We start from the raw sequence: 12436 nt of genomic DNA on the forward strand, positions 1-12436 counted from the left end.
CCTCGCACACACGTGAACGTGCAGTGAGCGGGGACATTTGCGAAGGAACAAGGGCAGCCAGCACGGGTGGCTCAGGGAGGCACTCACAGCCTCACCGCTCGCATCCGTGCGCCCTGCACGGCATCTTCAGCCCTGCTTGAGGGATGGCCAAAACCTACGGAAAAGAACAACAACAACAACAAATTCATTTTGTCTTAAAACACAACCTTCCTTGGGACCTAGAGATGCGTTCCAGCATACCAGCTGCTCCGGCAATGCTCCGCTCCTGCCAGCAGGAGAACTGCTAGCACCCAGCCCATAGCATAGGAGCTGCTCTACCCTTTCCTTGTTGTTTATTTACTGCCCTCCCAAGGTGCAATTAAACCAGAATGGGCCACAACAGTGTTAGGGTCCAGCTGGTGCGAGTGATGAGATGCAAAGTTTGCAGCTGTGCTAGAAGCCTGTGCTAGAGCCACGTTAGGGAAGGAGAAGCAAAGTAAGGGCTACCCATGGGAAAAGGGAAGCGGCCGGGAAGCTTCTCAGTGGGTTTCGCATCCAGGCACTTCCGTGCGTGCCGGGTTCCCCTGCATGAGGGTGAGTCGGAGTGGAGACCCACATCCCACGGGAATGGCAACAACGGGGGTGCTGGGGCTGCAGTCAGCTCGGACTCGCGCTTCCTCACATGCAAAAGGTGCAATGGGAAAAGTGAAGTATGGGCTGCAGAGTCCGTTTTCCTGCTGGAAACGTGCATTTTCCTGCTGGAAACGTGCATTTTCCAGCACTCCCAGAACAGCTGCCATCTCCTGGCAGACGGCGGGGCACAGGAGGTTACAGCAGCAGCCGAGCTCGCCCACCACAGTGTTTATGTTTCTGCTGCTGGTGTTTACATGCAAATAAACCATGAGGATCAACCCGCAGCGCAGGGATGTTTGGACAAACGCGGCTCCCCCACCTCAGTCCCAGCAATGCACTGTAACGGGGCTGAGGCAAAACCCCAGGTTTGGGAGAGGAAACGCTCGTGGGTTTGAAGGAAGGGGGTCAAGGCACGATCACGGAGCCCTCATTTGCCAGGAGCCCCTTGTAGCTCCTCACGTCGAGGTGAAGAGGGACCTGCCTGGCCCTGAAATGCAAAACTTGCGTATAAAGGAGGAAACCAACTCGCTGACCCTGCACAGTTCTGGAATGGACCCATCGATGGTTCTTTGGTGAGTCCTTAATTTCAAGCACTCGATAACTCCTCGGGTTCCGCACGTGTCCATGCCTGGGGCCGTTTGTCACCAGGTCCATTTGTCACCATCCCCTACCAGAGTCACTGTGAGTCGCCAGCAAAGAGCAGAGCGGCAGCCGGGGGCTGAACTCGCGCTCACCTCTAGGGCAGCCTGGGAAACGCTAACCACAGCCTCAGTGAGTATCTCCAAAGCCACAGTTGGGAAGCTGGGCAAGTTGGGAGGGTTTTTTTTGTTTTAAAAAAAGAAAAAAAAAAGTACTTTATTTTTCAGCTCCTCTGCCACGGTCCTGCGTGAAAGGCTGCAGAGAAGGAGAACTGAAAATCCCAGAGGTGCACTTTATGCAGTGCGAAAGATAATCTCCACCGGTTTCAGATCTTGAATTTGGCCTTTGCTCTACTCCAGCTGAACCCTTGCACCGAGCGGAGCTCTCTAGTGACATACGTGACAACGTGTCACCCAGGCAAAGAGATGAACCCTATTGAGGACACGTTTGAGGAAACCTGAATTTTGAATCTGGAGCAGAATAGGAGTTGTAAGGTATCTGTTAACCTTGCTCTCCAAGTGCATTAATTTCTGCATGTGCTCACGCTATTCTCCCTGCAAGTGGCATGTGCATATGAGTGTGTGCCTATATATATACATATACATATGTTTGCAGTAGTTGCATCAAGACAGCTTGTTGTCTTTGGTGCATTTTGCAGAGCAATTCAGCAAATGCTGCCGCTGCTGTTGTTCCATGGGTTGCAAACCTGTCCTTGTCCCCAGCTACGCTTGGTGGTGGTGAGAGCATCCAAAGTGGCCACTGTGGGAGAACACGCGGCCACCATCGGTCCCTGCTCAGCAGCAGCTCTCACGGAATCCCCAGACAAATGCACTAATTTATCACTGATATTATTCCATGTCATCTGACATGGAAGTGCTGCAAAACTGGCCAGAAAAAAAATGAGAGGGCTCACAGAGGAAAAATGAGAGATTTTCATTTTGCTTGCAAAGAATAAAAAGCAAAGACAGCTCGCTGGCTTTAGCAAAAAAAAAAAATGTTTAAAAAGTTGCTTGAAAAAAAAAGCAGAAAAAAAGTTGTTGTGACCTGAGGAGGAAGGAAGCAGTGTAGAAAGCAGAAAGAAGAGAGGAAATCGGTTTTTCATAAATCACACAAAACAGACCATTTCTGTGCAAAGCAGATAATCTCTACTAATACTTTCTTTTACCAGAATCCTTCTCCCCACAAAATCCCTTGTATTTTTAAATCAAGTGCAAGACGGAAAGCTTCCCAGGAAGGTGTCTCCCCCGGAAAACTCTTGCTCTGATTCATTTGGTTTCTGTGAATTACGGCAATGCAGCACGCACAGCATTAGGATGGCTGGCCCAGACGAGAAACAGTCATTTCATAACTAATAACACTAGAAAAATACACTTTATTAGTGAGAAATTTCTAAATCTTTTATGTGTGGAGCCACAAGATTCACTTCCAACATGACAGAAACAACTGTATGAAATATAGAGGGAACACGCCCCAAAACACCAATATACAAACTGAGCAAACAGAACAGCAGACGACCTTTTGCACAGTCCATCCTCTGTATCCCAGTCTTCTTTTTCCTCATAGTATCAGATTTAACGCAGACACGGTGCTTGGTAATGAGAGGCGGAAGGAGGGAAAATTACCTGGCTTTTCATGGACGCTCCAACTTGTGGGAAACGCTCGGTCGAGGGATCGAGTCACCGGGTGAGAGGGAAGAGCTGCTTCACCCCGGAGCATGTTCAGGGCCAGCTGGGCTGAGCGCGAGTCCCAGGCGAGAGGTCTGAGGAGCAGTCCCAGAATGAGAGGTCTGAGGAGCAGTCCTTGAGGAGCCGATAATGACCACGGTGGGTTTGGTGAAGCCAAGTGTCTCCCAGAAGAGATCAGCTCCCTGCTCTTTTAACCAGCTCGGAGCTTGATTCAATAAGGTTTTATTCGGTGCATAAAAGCTCAGTTTGATATTTATATCCTCGCTGATCTATGGGATCGAAGTCTGCCTTTGGTAGGCAAAATGGTGGCTGGTTTGGTGTCAGACCATCTGGAAAGGGAACCCTGAAGAAACTCCTGACGTTCAGGATCCCACCTAGGAGCTTCTGGCAACGGGGATGCTGCAGTTGTCCCTCTCCCTGATCTCTGGTATTGCTGCTCCCTGGAGAAGGGAATGCAAATAACACATGGTAACTAGGAGTGTTGGGCTCCTCTGAAAGCTTCCTATTTGTATTCACTTCAGATTATTGCTTCCAGTTGTGCTCAGTTTCCGGAACATGTATGAAGAAACTTGCTAGTGCCCTGCTGAGGCACCCGCCCTCACCCAAGAGCACCCTTCACTTGATGCAAAACATCCCAGGAAATTCTAAAAAGCAACAGCCACCAGGCAGAATTATGCTGAAAAAATTAAAGAATCAGTTCTTGCAAAACCTCACGTGTGGGATACTGGAATAATGATACGTGAGTGGCATGGAGAGGCACTTTTCCAAGTTTCCTTTTCTAAGAGGAGTTTTACTGACTGTGTTTCTCACTCTACTACAACTGGGAGAAGAATCATTTCATGGGGTTTGTTGAAAACATGATGGAAAAAAAATAAACTCGGACAAGTTTTACCCACATTAGTGCAGGTGCTGCTCGTGGGACCACAGGAGAAGGCGGCACGGAGCCACCCCATCCATTGTGACAAGCGCCACTGCATCCCTGCTCTTGCTGACATGCCAAATCCCAGCAGGAACCTCTGCATCTCCTGTGGCAGCTGCATCCCCTCTGCTCGCCTGCTTGGACCTCCTGTGTGCTGCTCCAAGAGCAGTGCAAGGACCATGGCTCACTGCAAGGACCGCGGCTCACTGCAAGGACCTGGCTCACTGCAAGCACTGTGACTTATTGCAAGGACCGCGGCTCGCTGCAAGGACTGCGGCTCGCTGCAAGGATTTGGCTCGCTGCGAGCTCCGAGAGGCCGAGGCAGCCGCCGCGCTGCTCCACAGGCTCCGTGCGGGCGCTCGGCTCCCTGGCTATTTTCAGCGGCCGCGTCTTGGCGTGACTTTTATTTTTGCCTAACTTCCTGCAGCGAGGTGGTGCTCTGCACGAAGCCCTACGACCTCACTGATCCTCGGAGAGGGGACAGCCCCGGGCGCGCACGTGTGCCACCGTGCAGCTGGAGGACGGAAAGGGAGTCTGGGATGGTGAAAGGTGCCGGATTGCCACGGGGAACCTGAGAAACACTCTTTTTCTTCCATTTTTATACTTGAGTAAAACCGCTCTGTCCTGGCATCTGCACATGGCAGGGCAGGAGGTGGCGATGCTGGGGACACCGGCACACGATGACAGCAGCACCAAGCACCCTGCCAGGCCCCGCGTGTGAAACCCAGTGCAGGTGGGCACAGGGTGCACCCAGGGTGCAAACCCCGCACAGCAAACCGAACATGGAACCTCTTTCACTTCCTGCTCTTGTATACTAACCAAGCTTTAAAAATCAGGGCGCAGCAGCGAGCAAAGCTGCCCCAAGGCCTTCGAGCCGCCCCAGGCTCCTGGAGCACGGGCACAACCGGACGCGCCTTCCCAAGCCGGGGAGGAATGGCTGGATCCGCATCCCCACGGTGCACGTCCTCGGCTGCGGCTGAGCCCGCGGCGCAGCAGAGCTCTCCAGTTCAGCGGCCCCAGGACCACTGCCTGTCCCGGGACGTCCGCAGCCCTTTATCCCTTTACAGCACATGCTTCCCTGTATTTATTATTCCAACACAAGAAAACCGCCGCAGCACTATACTATTATTGACACTACTATTACAGAAAGTCATTAAATTGCCGCCGGAATGACATTGGAGTTACCCCCCTACCAGAAAATTCATGACAAAAAAATGGCAATGCCCAGAAACGGGGTTTCTGAGCACAGCAAGGAGGCTTCTCACCTGCTCCACACACAGAAGCATTAGTCGGGGGCAAATTCCTAAGCTCTGGCACACTGGAGCCACACACGGATCCTAAAGTGCGGAGAAGCGCAACGAGCCTGCAGAGCTCCGGAGCACGGGGAGCAGCTGGTGCCGTAAACAGCAGCACCAGAGCCTGTTGTTAAGCATTGCAAACTGCTCACTCATGTTTTCAGTTTCTTTTTGCTTTTATCAAAACGTGCCTGTTGCAAGCTAACGTAATGCCCCCATTCTCCCAGCACACAGCTTCTACAAAAGTCCCCACTGCAAATTTATGGCCTATTCCCCATTTTTTCCACATGGAAATGCATTCTTGCCAAGAGGTCACTGCACGAAGGCAGCTGGCCTGGCCTGACAGGCGTGAGGGTTGTGCACGAAATCCTTTGCACGGGGTACGCATTTTTGGGGCAAAATCCACCCGATGGCCCTTGTGTGCACGTGGAGACGTTTGCAACAAACATGATTGTTCACATTTTAAAAACCGGCCAGGCAAGACACAGATGCCGATTTTGCCGAGTGTTTCTCCTAGTTCATCCGACAGGAGCTGGATGGTCCGGCCACGCGCTTGGCAGCTCCCTGCCACGCAGGGACCGCGATGGGGACCGCGACGGGCAGGAGGAGGCGGCTCGGCAGGGCCCAGCACCCGCGGCCGCCCCGTCTGCATTTTTCCCACATGACACATGGTTTATTTCCGCCCGGGGCACAGGCTCGGCAGGGCCGGCCCGAGGGCGGACGCAGCAGCGCGGAACCACAACGGGGGCAACGCGGGTCCCTGCGCTGCCGGCGGGAGAGCCGCATACCCAGAGCTCACTATTAGATCAAATACACCCCCATTTGCAGGTTATCGTGCTACACAGCAGGATTTAGCAAGATGGTTCAAATTATTGATGAGCAAGGTTTTAAGACGTGTCTATCGGGGTAGGTTTCTGCAAACAGTTTGGCAGTTAAAATTCACATTGCTATTAGCCTTTTCATTACTATTAATTCACTAGGAAGCAGCCCAGCGCGTTACACACAGACTGAAGAGGCAGCTGAAACTTGTCTGTGTTTTTCTCAGAGTCTCAGGACTGGCGACGTGGTGAGGATGGACAGTCCTCGTCATCCCCCATCCTCCTGCTCTGTCTCTTCCTCGAAATCACCCGGTTTAGCGGCAGGGGGTCCTGTTGCTGCTTAATTCGGGTGTTAAAACGTGGGCCACCTCCTCCTGCTGGCCACTGCGCGACTCGGCCGCCCGCTGGGGTCATTAACACATCCCTTCTAACGGGAAAGGAAGCGCTCCGCGTCCTGCCCACGTCCATACGGAGCCTCTGGAAAGCTACTCAGAATAAATGGCTGTTTACGCTGGTCGGGACACTGCGGTCGTTCGCAGACGGGCTAAGGAGGAGTGGAGACGCTCACCCCAGCAGCCGGGTCATGAGCACGGAGCCCGGCTTGGCCCCGCGCTGGGGCTGCAGCGGGACTGAGCTCGGAAGCACCAGCAGTTTGCACAGCAGGAGGACAAGCTCTCAGCAAATGTTTTTTTTCATTGGAGAAGAGCTGGAAAGCACGGCAGCCTCCATGGAGCATCTCGCCAGATGGACAACGATCCTGTCCCAATCACGCAAGCAGCAAGGAAACCCCTGCTCGCTCTTGCCACCAGGATGGGTCACTAGCACCCAAGGGGAACACAGGTGATTTGGGGCATCTCCACTGAGCTTTATTCCAGAGCAGCAACCTGGGGTGCAGACATGCACAAGAGCATCCCCGGAGCAGCTGCCCTGCACATCCGAGCTACATGAAGGTGCCTCGAGGTTGGGTTCTCCTGGCACCTGGAGATGCCGGGGGATCTCCGGAGCTCGCGCTGGTTTTCACAGCCCCAGCACAGGCGCTGCTTCTCCCGACCACAGCGGTGATGCAAGGCAATGCAAGCGGCGAGCGGCAGCTCTTCTGCACACCCTGCCCTGCCTTGAGCCGGTGGCTTCCAAAAACTGAGACCACTGTCTTCACCAACCCTGACGGAGGCTTTTGAATGCAGCCTCTTGTGAAACAGCGCACAAAAATATCAAGGTGTGAAAATCAGCAAAAATTACCAAGGTGTGAAAATCAGCAACACTCAGCGAAGCCACAGAACGAGGCGGCAGCAGCCAGGGCCCTGCTCCTCCCGCGGGTCTGAACTCCAAGGGTTGAGCGCACCCGGCCCAATGCTTTCTCTCCATCTAATCTCTGCCCTGGGCACTATCTGAGCATGGAGCGACGCTGCTTCCCATGCTGCTCGAGCAGCTTCTGGAGCAGCAGTGGTGCTAGAAGAAAGCACTGAAACCAAGACATGGTACCATGCAAACAGTGACTTATGAACGGGTGTTAAAAGCTGGTGGCAAAGACTTCAACGGGTTGCCCAGAGCATTAAACCAAGAGGCTGCTGGTGCGTTTGGGGTTGGTGAGCTGGGGCTGCTCTGCAGAGCCCTTTCCTGGCACCGGGAAGCTCTGGGCACCCAGCACCCATCTGGCCCATATTACATTTTATTACCCTCTGCAAATCATTAACTCAGGGTCCAAAAGCCTGTGCAGACAGAGGGAAGGGCAATAAACAGAGAGGCAAAACACGCCCAGGTGCTTTTTAACATATATCATGGAGAACACATGGAAAGGAAACAACAGCCTGGAGCAGCGCTCTCCCGCTGCAGATCGGCTGCCTGGAGCGGCCGCCCTTTGGTCACACTCATTTGCTGGTGGAAAAAATGAAGTGTTTGCAAGGAGCCAAGCACAGCGTGGACTGGCCACGCACAACGGGAGCTCGGATGCTCCTGTGCAAATCAGTGAAGCCGCCGGATGCCGCCGGAATCGCTCGGAGCTGCCCTGAGCCCTGTTCCACTCCTGGCTGTGAGCAGGAGGGTGATCCCAGCTGGACCCTGCTGCATCTAATGGGCAACCTCATGGCATCCATTAAATTGTGGCTTGCGAGGGGAACGCGCACATGCACCGCACGCAAGCGAGCGGGCGAGCTGCAGCCCGCGCAGCCCCGCTGCAAAGCAGCCCAAGCGCCCTTGGGGAGCGCCGCACAGGGCCGCACTTGGCACAGGGCCCTGCTGCCGTGCGGCAATCAGGGCCCCCACGGCCCCCGCCGGGGCAGGAAAGGGTGGGTCGGGCGGGAAGGGCGTCAGCGCGAGCGCCCGGCCGCAAGTGGAGGTGCGAGTGCCGCCGCCGGGGCGGCTCCAGGAGGGCCCGTGGGCTCCTGTGGAGAGCAGCACCAGAACATCCTGCTGCTGTGAGCAGCTCGAGGCCATCGGCCAAGGGGCCTCCTGGAGCCGCTGGCCTCTCCGCAGGGCTCCTCGGCACCTGGGGGCTGCTCAGAGCATCTCAGCCGTGGCAGCAGCCCGAGGTGCCCTCCTGCCTCCCCATCCACGCACTTCCTGCTCCTCAAGAGCTCCGCATGCACCCGGCACAGCACGGATGTCTGCCTGCATAGGCAGCATCTTCATATACACATAACTCTCTATACAACCTCTCACTATAGGCAATGGTGACTTTGGCGATGCGGGAGCTGCTCCTGCCCAGGTTTGCGGCTGCAGAGGTGAGGCCAGGAAAACCCTCGGGGAAACCCACGGCCTCCATCGCCTCGCATGGGAAGGGCCACGGCAGCTGCCCGCGCTCTGTTTGCGCATGGGCACTGGCGCGGAGTGTAACCATCCGCTCTACAGCAGCAGGTTACGATGGAAACGGTCCAGGCTGCGACTTCTCTGGGGTGCCCTGGTCACTGCCAGGGATGGGGCTGGCACTTGAACCGCTCAAACAGCCAGACCTGAAGTGTGCAGAGCTCCCAGGAAAATCAACCATTTTCTTGTGGAAAAACAAAGTTATCCAAAGCAAACACCCGAAGATTTAATTGGCAACCAAAAATGTAATTGGCAACTGATCTCCAAGCAGTGCAGGGGAGTCAGATCCTCCGCAGTGCAAATTGGGGCCATTTTACAAGATGGGATGAGCAGAAAAGTCACTCGGGAGCTGGATTCCCCCAGCCCCTCGTGCCCTAGCAGCCTATGTGGGGCTGCCCGCGAGGAATCAGGACCTCTAGCAGACGAATTTTCCCCAACCTGGAATACCTGAGAGCAGCTCAGAGGTTCCCCAGGGTGGGAAGAGCTTCCCCGAAAGGGACCTGGTGGGGGTCAGACCCTGGGCATGGGGATGGTCCCCAAAGCCCCCTGCGCCCTGACTCTGCACTCGCCCACCTCCCTGGGGCTCCTGCAGGCCAGACCCCCATCCCAACGTGCCCACGAGCCAGACCCACGTTGGCGTGTGTGCTGGGCACAAGTCAAGCTTAGAATTTACTATAACGGGTGCCACCACGACGCACGTCCTCGAGCTGCCTGTCCCCTGGGCACCGACCCCGGCCCCTCTCAGACCGAGCGGGGCCAGCAAAGCCCCACCGGGGGTGGCACCATAGGGGGTCCCGGAGCCCTCCTCCCCCCGCCTTCCTCCTCCTCCGCTCGCGGGGGTCCCGCCGCCTCCTACCTGCGCGCAGCCCCCGCGCTCCGCGCTCCGCTCTGGCCCCGCGGCCGCTTTCGCTTTCCCTTTCCCCCCCCAGCCCCGGCGCCGGCCTCCCGCGGGCGGGGCGGCCCCACGCACGGCCCCGGCCCCGCGCCGCGCTCCGGGTCGCTCCCACGCGCGCTCCGGGGCTGCGCTCGCGCTGCGAGCGGCTCCCAGCCCTTGGAGCCGAGCGCGGCCGCGCTGGGTCGGGGCTTCCTCGCGAGTTCGGGGCGCGGGGGCAGCTGCCGCCGCTCCGGGACGGTTAACGCAGAACCGCGGGGCAGCTGATCCCGAGGGGAAGGACGTGGGGGCTCCGCGGGACCAGCGGCCCCGGCAGCAGCCGCGCTGCCCCGCGAGGAGGATGCGCACGGGAGGAGAGGAAGGGTGCGCTAGGGAAAAGGCTCCTGCGTGCTGGAAAACCCTTTTTGTTGGGAATTTGATCAGCTCTCCCGTCAGCTCTTAACTTTTCCCCCTCATTACGGACCTGGGAAAGCCCTTGAAGGGGGTCCCTTCTCCACTTGCTTTCCCGCCTCTTTCCTGAATTTCTATTCCAAGGGGGAGCAGATTAGTTCAGAAGCAGCCTGAGGTTTAGAGGTGGTGCCTCCGAGCTGGCACCAAGTTCCAAAAACCACTTTCTTCAGATGAAAGGTGTTTTGTTTGTTTGTTTTAATGCAGAAAACAAATTGCCAATAATAACAAACTTGTGGCTCCCGTGTAAATACTTTTCCCTCTTGCTCCAGGGAAGCAGCGAAGCCCCCGGTGCCCTGGACTGTCCCCAGCAGGTGCCAGGTGAGCTGGTGCCGGCTAAAATAAAACAAAGCGGGAATCTCTGAAGTGTTTCCCAAGCCGTGCGGTGCAGCAGGCCTGGCTGCCCTATCCCTGGGTCCTTCTGTGTTTCCAGCCGCGAGCCCTGGCACAGAACCTGCCGGAGAGACCCCCGGACGGCAGCGGTGGCCGCGGAGGGGACATTTGCTCGGCCGCTGAGCGCCCTGTGGTTCCGATGCCTCCCCGGCTCCAGGCAAAACAAAAAATCCCCAAGCAATCCTTCGTTTAAAGAGAATTCCTGATAAAATTTTATTCTGAGTTTTGCAAACAATAAAAATTTTCCTGTTAAAAAAAAAGCTATGTCAAGAATCACCTCACAACTAGGAATATGTACATTCTTAGAAGCAGCCAATCTTTCACCTGCCTCTCTATACACAAGGCTGTGGCCATTGTCAGGAGGCTAAATCACCCCCAGGTGCGTTTGTAAGCAATGCACTACACCAGCTAAGCTGATGTTATGTTTTAAGGCAATCATTTACAGCTGCCCTAGATAAAGTTTCTATTCCCCCAATGGCAAAACACTCCAGTTTGCTCCTATGCTTCCCCTGCGGAGAGCATCCAGAAGAAAAGGCCCCTATGTGTGAGACCATAGGGAAGAACCAGCTGTAATGCAGAGGGGTGAAATTCCCATTAATGGCCAAGTTCTCGGCAGAACAGAGCAGCAGACACGTTGCTACAGCTCCAAGTGAAGGCCCTGGAAGACCCATATTTTTACCACAGGGGTAGGTGAAGAGGGGGAGATTTCGGTGGTGTCCGTCCTTGTGCCAAGAGACATTTTGGTCGATTTATCAAAGCAGCGTGCAGTTTAAAGCATCTAGTTAGGAGCAGAAACCCCAGTCCTGGGCCTGGGTGAAGCACCCGAGGCGATGAAGGGAGTCGGTGTCAGCGCTGGACACCAAGCGAGCCCCTTTCCAGGCTCAGGGGGGATGCGGAGCCTCCCTGGTGCCCCCGTTGCTGCTGGGGAGCAGCACCTGCTGCAAGTGATTCCACACACGCAGAGGGGCAGCCTGTGCCACAGGGCGCCTTCCCGCATCGGAGCCATCCGGCTTCCCGGGTTGGCACCAGCCCCAACGCGGCTGTGCTGTGGGCCTTGGTTTTACCACAAGCCCCTTTCAAAGGCAAATTCTGTCCCTTCCCCCTGATGAGGGCTCACTCCTGGCTGCTTTGAAGATACCAAGAGCACTCTCAGCAGAAAGGATGGTTTTGCCAAAGCACAACACACCCAAATGGCTCTTTGTTCAGTGCCCAGCACAGGAGCAGACCTGGCATTCAGCTGCATTCAAGCACTGCTAGGAAAAACATTAACTCTTTAAGGAAGAAACAACCTGAAATACCCTTCACATTGGGCCTGATGTCTGTAAGAAATAACATGTACTACCTAAAAGCTGGTTGCATCTCACAAGCACCAGTTTTAAAGAGGAACGTGAGAATCAGAGGAGAAAATGAAGTAGCCCACTGTGCTGTAATAATTAGCTTTGTTTCTGATCCACACTGTTTTTAAAAAGATTAGCAAGGAAGGAAATACCTTTTGTGACCCTGAGTTTGTCATTGTGTTTTTGCAGCATTAAGTCATAACTGGGAGATTCCCAATTTGGCAGGCTCCAAATCACTTAGAAAATATTAAAGTATTTAAATATCTAGAACAAAAGTCTCGCTGTTGAGGCACATACCTGGTTAAAACGGTGGAGAAAAACAACAGCTAAATCAGATGTCATTTGCACTTTTAAGATTTCAGGTCAGGAACTTCTGTAATGGATCTGCAATACATAATGTATCAGACAGGCAGAGATCTTAACATTTCAGGGTATTTGCAGAAACAGCTTATAGGAGAGCTTATGAAACACAGTTGTTTACATTGGCAAATTCACTACTAGGAAGTTGCAGCTAAATGTGTTTCATCTCAAACTCCTGTGATCATATTTTCTTTCCAAAACACACACACACACACACACAGAGAAAGATGCTTCAGG

The sequence above is a fragment of the Tinamus guttatus genome, unplaced genomic scaffold (genome assembly GCF_059628265.1).
Source record: "Tinamus guttatus ecotype Peru unplaced genomic scaffold, ASM5962826v1 Tinamus_guttatus_pri_ptg000710l, whole genome shotgun sequence".
Taxonomy (NCBI): domain Eukaryota; kingdom Metazoa; phylum Chordata; class Aves; order Tinamiformes; family Tinamidae; genus Tinamus; species Tinamus guttatus.